Source organism: Carassius auratus, unplaced genomic scaffold, assembly GCF_003368295.1.
Source record: "Carassius auratus strain Wakin unplaced genomic scaffold, ASM336829v1 scaf_tig00217031, whole genome shotgun sequence".
NCBI lineage: Eukaryota > Metazoa > Chordata > Actinopteri > Cypriniformes > Cyprinidae > Carassius > Carassius auratus.
This window is the reverse complement of record NW_020528863.1, coordinates 264151-272992: the sequence shown is the minus strand read 5'-3', so window position 1 is coordinate 272992 and position 8842 is coordinate 264151.

Here is an 8842-nt window from a genome sequence, read left to right as displayed (position 1 = left end):
TACAAACTGGCTTGTAGACTGCACATTTAAATATGTCATGAGGGCAGCCACAATGCAGACTGAGACTGATTCACGTATTGAATAAGCTACTTGATTTGAATTTTTGTGAACTGTTTCATCTCTACACTACCGACAATAGAAAACTAGAAGAAACATAGACTGCACATTTACAATAAGTAGCAAGGAAATACATCTGCATGTATTTGCTCTGAATTCAACTGATTTATTTGCATTCCATAAATCACTTTTTTTGTCACTATAGTTCCAGCGCCCTTGTTATGCGTTCATTACATCTCTGGCTTCAGTTGTTGAATGTTTCACGGATTTCATAAACTGAGACTGACAATGAATAACAGGGCTGCGTTCAGCCCCGACAGAACGTTGCACAACGTTTTTTAAACAGAAACGGTGATGCATTGAACACACTGTTCTGATGACGCAAGAGTTGCAACTTTGGCAGCTGAGAAGGCCATTATTTGTGTTCTTTGTGAAGAATTTTCGTAGCCATCAATTTAGCCTCACATACTGACTTTATTTGTAGTTCATACGGTTTTAATACCCTGTATTTTCTTTCTCATTTTTAGGAAAAGCACTGAATTACCATTGTTTATTTCTATACCAAATACCATACACTTGCAAAAATACTTTTACAATAAAACTTACGACAAACATGTCTTCTAATATCCTCAGTTGTTGCGTATACCGAGCTGCAACGAACACATTTGTACATTATTTTCCTCAAAGCCATTGTGCGAGTTCACTTTGATACCGCGTGCTTTATATACATGTTGCTGCTGATTGGACTGCAGTTCTGACACACCCACCAAACAAGAGAAAACTCATCTCAAACCCCGTTGCACACCGGTGCATGCCATTTCCAGGAAACATGACGTTCAACACGGAAACCGTAGCAAAACGTTGCGCACCGTTTTGAACTTGAACATGCCCCAGTTGTCTATATCCCTGTATTCAAAATAGTAATAATGTTCATGCTTTATTTTTGTCTTACAAAGTAGTTTTTCTCCTTTCTGTCAGACTTCAAACATCTCTGTTAGAGTGGAGATTGTCTTAGACAGAGTCAGTCTAATCAGTGTCTGTAACCCCTAAACTATTCCCACACCCTTTAAGCATTCTTCATAAAGCAGTTTACCTGTAAACAAACAACATAGGGAGAAACTAGCTTCAAAGAACATCTGTATTTATTCATTTTTATTCCGACAATAAACCAAAATTATATTTAAAATAAATTGAAAGTAATGTGACCCATACTTATACTTATTTAACCCATCCAAAGTGCACACACACAGCAATGATAGAGAAGGGAGAAGTTGGGGTTCGGTGCCTTGCCCAAGGGCACCTCAGTCATGGTATTGAAGGTGGAGAGAGCACTGTACATTCATTCCCCTTACCATCAATCCCTGAGACTCAAACTCACAACCTTTGGATTAAAAGTCTGAATCTCTAACTATTAGGCCATGACTTCCCCGATGTTTCTCCTTCTTTTTCTTTTATTTAAAAAAAAAAAAGAAACGCAACATTGAAAGGAATCAATCTGCACATATAAAACGTATATAATAAATAAATGGTGTATGGAGGTGCTGACTAACCACAATAATCTGCAGTGTGTGAATAATGTAAAACCAGAAATTAGACTGAACCTTCATTATTTACAGTTTAGATTTACAGCTGCTTAGGGACCAGACAGTAAAACCTGAACTTTCTGACATTTATGTAAATAAACAGGTTTTAAATATGAACAAGAATGTGATGGAGGTAGAGTGTTGTCGAAAATGTGTCTGTTATTACATCTAAAATAGAGAGAGTAAGGAACCAAACACTTTAAATCCAGCTTAAAGGGGTTCAGTGAATGTGATGTTGAATGTGTCTAAGTGTGTGTGTGTGTGTGTGTGTGTGTGTGTGTGTGTGTGTGCGTGTGTGTGTGTGTGTGTGTGTGTCAGAAACGCTGTAGAAGGACAGAGTGCTCAAAACTAAAAACACACAAACATAAAGACAAAAAGAATCATAAGTGGTTATTCACATTTAAAATTGCCTAAAAAAATTATATATATATATATATATATATACCCACAAACACAAATACACACAAATGTACTTACAGTGCTCTTCTGGTGTTTTGATCACTGGCATCAGTCTCGTCAGTGCTTTATCAGATCTGTAGTATTTATGCAGTTTAATCTTCTCTTGAGTCTCTTCTGACATCAGCAGCACATACACCAGAGCTGACCACTGAGCAGAGGACAGATTTTGTGCTGAAAGATTTCCTGACCTCTGGTAATTCTTTATTTTTTATATATATAATCAGCAGTGTCTTTGGTGTTCTCTGTTTTTAGTTCCAGTTCTGGCAGCAGTTCCATCAGTTCACTCTCATTGGACTCAGAGACCCAGCAGGAACTGGAGGAAAAGATCCAGGTGTCCATTCTTGCTCTGTAAAGCTTTGCTGACTGCAGCTTTATGATAGTCAAATAATGTTTTGGAGAGGTTCCATGTCAATTTTTCCATCCATGACTGAATACAACCATTTTTTCCCAAAGGATTTGTGTTTGAAAAACACATAGAGAGCAGCAAGGAACTCTTGGACACTGAGATGTACAAAACTGTTTACTTCTCTCACTGAAATAGCTTTTGCTGTCTAAAAGATCTGAGTGCATAACCCAAATAACACTGACCCTTCACTAATATCTATTCCACACTCCTTAAGACCTTCTTTGTAGAAAAATCAGCTGTATTTCCATGCCACTGGAAGTACAGTCCCACATATGTGACTTAAAACATTTGGTGATGTTGCATAACTGCCAAACTATGCAGTGTTCTTAAACACAACATGCATATTTGGTTTTCAGACATTTAAATACACATAAGTACTAGTAAAACAACACATTTAGAGTTTACAAAATACACATATGTCTATGAAAGCAACAATAACAATCCATCAAAATTTTATTTGCAGATGTGTTTTTTTCATATCAGATACACATAGTGTAAGTAACAATAAAGTTCAGTCTATTCTTCACCCAGTTCACCGGCCACTTATTTCTTGTACTTGAATATTTTAAATAAAAAAGAAAAATTAAATAAAATTGGTGACCGCTAGAATATTTTAAACTCACCAATAAAAAGGTTAATGGTCTATAGAAGAAAGAAAGACAAGCAGCTCTGGAACAACATGAGGTTGAGTAAATGTTCAGAGCGGTCATTTTTGGGTGGACTATCCCTTTAAAAAATGACCAAATAATGTTAAAAGTATAACAATTAATCCTGTTTTGTCATCATATCGTATCAAGCCCATCCAAAGCCTTTTAAAACTCACACAGAGACACGGTGGAATCAGGACGAACCCCGAATCCAGCATAGAGGGGTTTAGTGAATTTTAACGTGATGATTGTTCGTAAGCGTGTGAATGTGTGTGTGTCAGAGACACTGTAGAAGGACACAACACCGTACGGCACATCCACATACACTCCTACTCTATTAGATGAAGGAGCCGGTATATTAGTCACTTCACTATTGTACCATATGGAATAGCCAGAGCTAGAACACATCAGTTTCCAAGACTGTGTATTATGGCCAAACATAATCCGATTATTATCTCCTTTACACCTCTTTCCTTTATATGTCACTGCTATATCTACCGACTTCCTTCCAGTCCAATCAACCTCCCAGTAAGACCGTCCGGTTAGTCTCTCTCGACATAGAACCTGCGGATGCCAGTCAAATCTCTCCGGATGATCCAGATAAGGCTGTTTCTGTCCTACATGCATCACTTTGCGGTTCCTATCAGACAGAAAGAGGTTCGGATGGGTTGTGTTTGGATCCAGTGTGAGATAACAGGCATCTGAACACACGCATAAAGAGCATTTATAAGACAAAAGGTTTTGGATAAACACTGAAAATGTGTTTGTGTGTGTATTTAGACTTACACAGTTGTCTTATGGTAGTAGTATCGACATCCCCCCAAAATTTACTGTTGAACAAGCACAGAAATGCATTTATAACTTCTTCTTGAACTTCAGATAACAGTATAAAGCAAAAACATGGTAACCTATTACTAAGGTGCCACTGGTTGGAGTATTCATTAATATTCAATATTAATTACCAAAATACAGATGTTAGTTTATGTTAGCTTGGATCTATGAAATAATATTAACCTATACAGCTCTTTATTTAAAAAAAAAAATAATAATAAATGATGTTAATGTATTATTGTAAAAGTACACTAACCTAAGTATACTAAGTACAAAAGTGCTAACCTTTCCTGTAGAAAACTGGCCAAATTCTGACAGTAACTTGCCACTTTCTATAAAAATTAGCACCTTCTCATCAATATATTACTAGCATTCACTGATCATCTTAATTACTCTGTTTTTGTTGTAATAAATGTGTTTTGCAAACCCACAGTTACAACAGCCAGAGAAAAAAGTACTATTAACCCTCTGAGAATTAATATGTTCATATTAAAAATATAAGTTTCCATGGTATCTTTACAGTACAATACTGTAAACTAGACTACAGTAAATAACTACACAATTAACAGTTAATTCCTGGTAATAGTGTTGCCAGTATTTTACCATTAGTTTACGAAGCAAGGTTTTAGTATAAATGTTTGACCTTCAGTAACTAGCTGGCAACAGTTATTCTAATATATTACTGTAAAAATGCCTGGTAAGGTCTAACAGTGTATGTTCCTACCTTGGGCTCGGTCCAGATGAGGGATACACCACAACTGAATCCATTTTCTTCTCAGTACTGCAATTATTTTGCTCTTGGTCTTTTTGAAATGTAACAGAGACTATTAGACGTTAATACTTCTAAATATGTGCTTGTGCTTACAGTGTTTTCACATTGACAGTGGTGTAATCATACCAACAGCACCGGAGCTCCAGTTGATGGTCGTTGGACTTAAGAGGTCATTTCCAGTGAACTGAGGAGGATTTACACTTACACTTGATTGCAGATTTAGATCAACAGTGTGAGTGTCTCTGCTCGTTTGAGCAACATTGAGCACTGAAGCAGAGACAGAGATGCATTCAGAGACTACCATATATCAGTGTCTTGGCACTTGTAATGCTTCTCCTTCATTACCATCCTTATATTCCTTATTGAGCCAGTTGGTTCTCGTTCATCTTCCTCAGGACGTCCAGTGTGTTCCTCACGGCTCCTTCTGGTGTAAACCGCGCCACCATCTTGTCCACTGTGTTAAAGGCATTTGCTTTCTCCAGATCAGCTACTGAAATGGAGCTATAATTGATTCTTAAGTGCCATTTAAACCTGTTGAGATTTTCTGTGTCCAGATCATCCAGAGTCTTCAGAAGAAGCTCTTCAATAGATGGCATCTTCTATCACTGGTGTTTCTGTTCTAGAAAAGAAGAAATATATTTAAAACAGATACAATAGCCATTTCTTAATTCCTAGAATGGAAAGAACTGATTTGCCAGGCTACCTTGAAAGAACAAACTGGGAATGGCGCAATGACTTTTTTGGGCATGCAAGACTGCATCCAATGCATCCTTGATTTCAAGAACACATCCGGGCACTTTCATGTGTCCTCTGTACATGTGTTCTTGAGTATTGTAATTTAACTTTGAAAGTTAATGATGACTGGTGCCCACTTAGGGCTGCCAGTGCAGTCAGAATTTATTTTATAATAAGATATTAATATTCCAAGCAAATCTGTTGATCTGTCAGAGGAATAGCAGTGATCGCCAGTTCCATCTGCTGTAAAACTCATACTGTTTGCTGCAGTATGTGCGCAAATAAAAATAAATGCCACCAGTCTTTGTTGTGAAATTCTGTTGGCTCTTGTGTGTCTCGTGACTGATTGCACCATGCTTTGGGAGTATCTTTTTGAATGAGATGTTAGCGTGTTAATGGAGTGGGATCATGTTCAGCGATTAAAACCTTATTTGTTACTATTTTATATTTTACTATCCATAAGACTTTCAGTGCAACACAACTTGTTTGTAATGCTTTTATAATGTTTTTTATGGTCAGTTTTAGCAATAAATACCTGTGACTGTACTTATATTTGCCTGTTGCATGTTTTATATTGTTCAGAAGTGGGTATGTTTAGGGTAGGGGTGGGGTTAGGTGCTCCAAAGAAAGTAAACATTTAGATACAATTATTTATAATTTTTACAAATGCATGTAAACCATTAAATTAAGAAAACAACTGAAAACAATGGAGGACCATGCATGTCAAAAAAAGGATGCTAAAGGGGTACCTTGAGCGTCAAAAAGTGACACCAAGGGGTCCTGACCAGGTGCCAGTATGTGGCGAGTTGGGAGTGAGAACGTGTTGTAAAAGCATGTCTGAACTCATTTTGCGCCTGTTGTTAGTAGATCACACAAACCTGACTATGATTGACTCATTATTATTGCTTGTTTGGGATCTAGAGCTGCGTTCAAGTCATGTCAGAAAGACCATATTTACGAACTGAATGAACATGAACACCAACATAAAGTGGTTATTACCAGTGGGTAATTTTTCTTTAAGCAACGAATTGAGGGGTGTCAATCAGAAACATGGCAGAATCGATGGATGAAACGTTAAGCAGTGACATTGTCAGACTTTCTTATTTACAAAAATGTGCCGTTTGAATAAATATGACAGCACTGTAATATGACAATTAATAATACGTTTTTTATACGATACAGTTTAAAGTGGATTCACATATTAATTGAAAAATAATAAATCTCAAAACTAACCTGATCTAATTTGCGCTGTGTTGGTCATTATGGAAATGAGCTGCTGCATCTGTGTGCTTTAATTTGCTCATTGTCAGCAGAATCACCTACAGAACCTTACACTCCCATTGGTGCTTTTATGAGATTGCTCAAGAGTGTTTATTTGCATTATGAGTTTAGTAAATCAGGCCCTATATGCTTAACCGATACAGTTTAATAATGATACAAGTTTAATTCTGCAAAAAGTCATATTCAAACAGTATTCAATTCAATTCAATTCAAGTTTATTTGTATAGCGCTTTTTACAAAATAAATCGTTACAAAGCAACTTTACAGAAAATTATGTTTCTACAATATTTAGTAGTAGCTAGTAGTTTGTGCACATTTGGCAGGATTTTAGAAAAAATAATAATAATAATACAAGACGTAGTCAGCTAGACGATGAACTATCAATATTATTAAGTTATTATATGATTCAGTCACACATTTAGCAATAATTGTTAGTTCTGTTTGTTCATTCAGGGTTAGCATCATCTGAGGTCCTCTGAGGGTCAGCATCATCTCTTCTCAGGTGTTCTGGATCCAGACTGGAGCTTGTTTAAATCCTAGTTACCACGGGATGTAAATCCCGTGGCGAAACATAGAAACAAAATACAGACATCATTAGCATAGCTGCTGATCCAACAAAGTAAAATTAGTTTAACCCAAGCTAATGAATAAAAATGCAACTTTGAACAGATGCAACTACACTCACAATTAAAAAGAAACATTATTCGAATGCTTGGCGAAAGAGATGTGTTTTTAATCTAGATTTAAACAGAGAGAGTGTGTCTGAACCCCGAACATTATCAGGAAGGCTATTCCAGAGTTTGGGAGCCAAATGTGAGAAAGCTCTACCTCCTTTAGTGGACTTTGTTATCCTAGGAACGACCAAAAGTCCAGCGTTTTGTGACCTTAGGGTGCGTGATGGGTTGTAGCGTGATAGAAGGCTAGTTAGGTACGCTGGAGCTAAACCATTTAGGGCCTTATAGGTAAGTAATGATAATTTGTAACTGATACGGAACTTAATAGGTAGCCAGTGCAGAGACTGTAAAATTGGGGTAATATGATCATATTTTCTTGACCTGGTAAGGACTCTAGCTGCTGCATTTTGGACGACCTGTAGCTTGTTTATTGAAGAAGCAGGACAACCACCTAGAAGTGCATTACAATAGTCCAGTCTAGAGGTCATGAATGCATGAACTAGCTTTTCTGCATCAGAAACAGATAACATGTTTCGTAGCTTGGCAATGTTTCTAAGATGGAAGAATGCAGTTTTTGTAACATTGGAAATATGATTTTCAAAAGACAAATTGCTGTCTAATATAACACCCAGATTTCTGACTGTAGAGGAAGTAACAGTACATCCGTCTAGTTGCAGATTGTAATCTACAAGATTCTGTGTAGTGTTTTTTGGTCCAATAATTAGTATCTCTGTCTTATCCGAATTTAATTGGAGAAAATTGTGTGTCATCCAATCTTTTACATTTTTAACACACTCTGTTAGCTTAGATAATTGGGAAGTTTCATCTGGTCTCGTTGAGATATATAGCTGAGTATCATCAGCATAACAGTGGAAGCTAATTCCGTATTTTCTAATAATATTACCAAGGGGCAACATATATATTGAAAATAGAAGGGGACCTAGGACGGATCCTTGTGGCACTCCATATTTTACTGATGATAAATGAGATGACTCCCCATTTAAGTAAACAAATTGCAGTAAAAGCAGTTTTATGTTTTTGCAAAAACTTTAGTTGAAACATTTGTAAATATACTGAATGATTAGACAGCAGTCATCACTTCATATCATTTAAGCTCCTTTATCTTTAATCGTTAGTTTTGTACCTTATTTAAAGCGATCCTTAGAACCTAGATGAAGACTGACTGGAAACGGCTCTTGGATTTACAGTATTCGCAGCTCAGTTTCATTTTCAGAAACGGTAAAAGTGCAGCCTGGTTCTGAACGAACAGTGAGACTGAAAACCTGTTTATCTAGTTTTCCTGCTTCTGCTGAAAGAAAACATGTCCCCTTTCCTCATTCCACGTTCACAAGCTCATATAGGGCTCATATACTCATATGTAGAACAGGCTCTGGTCT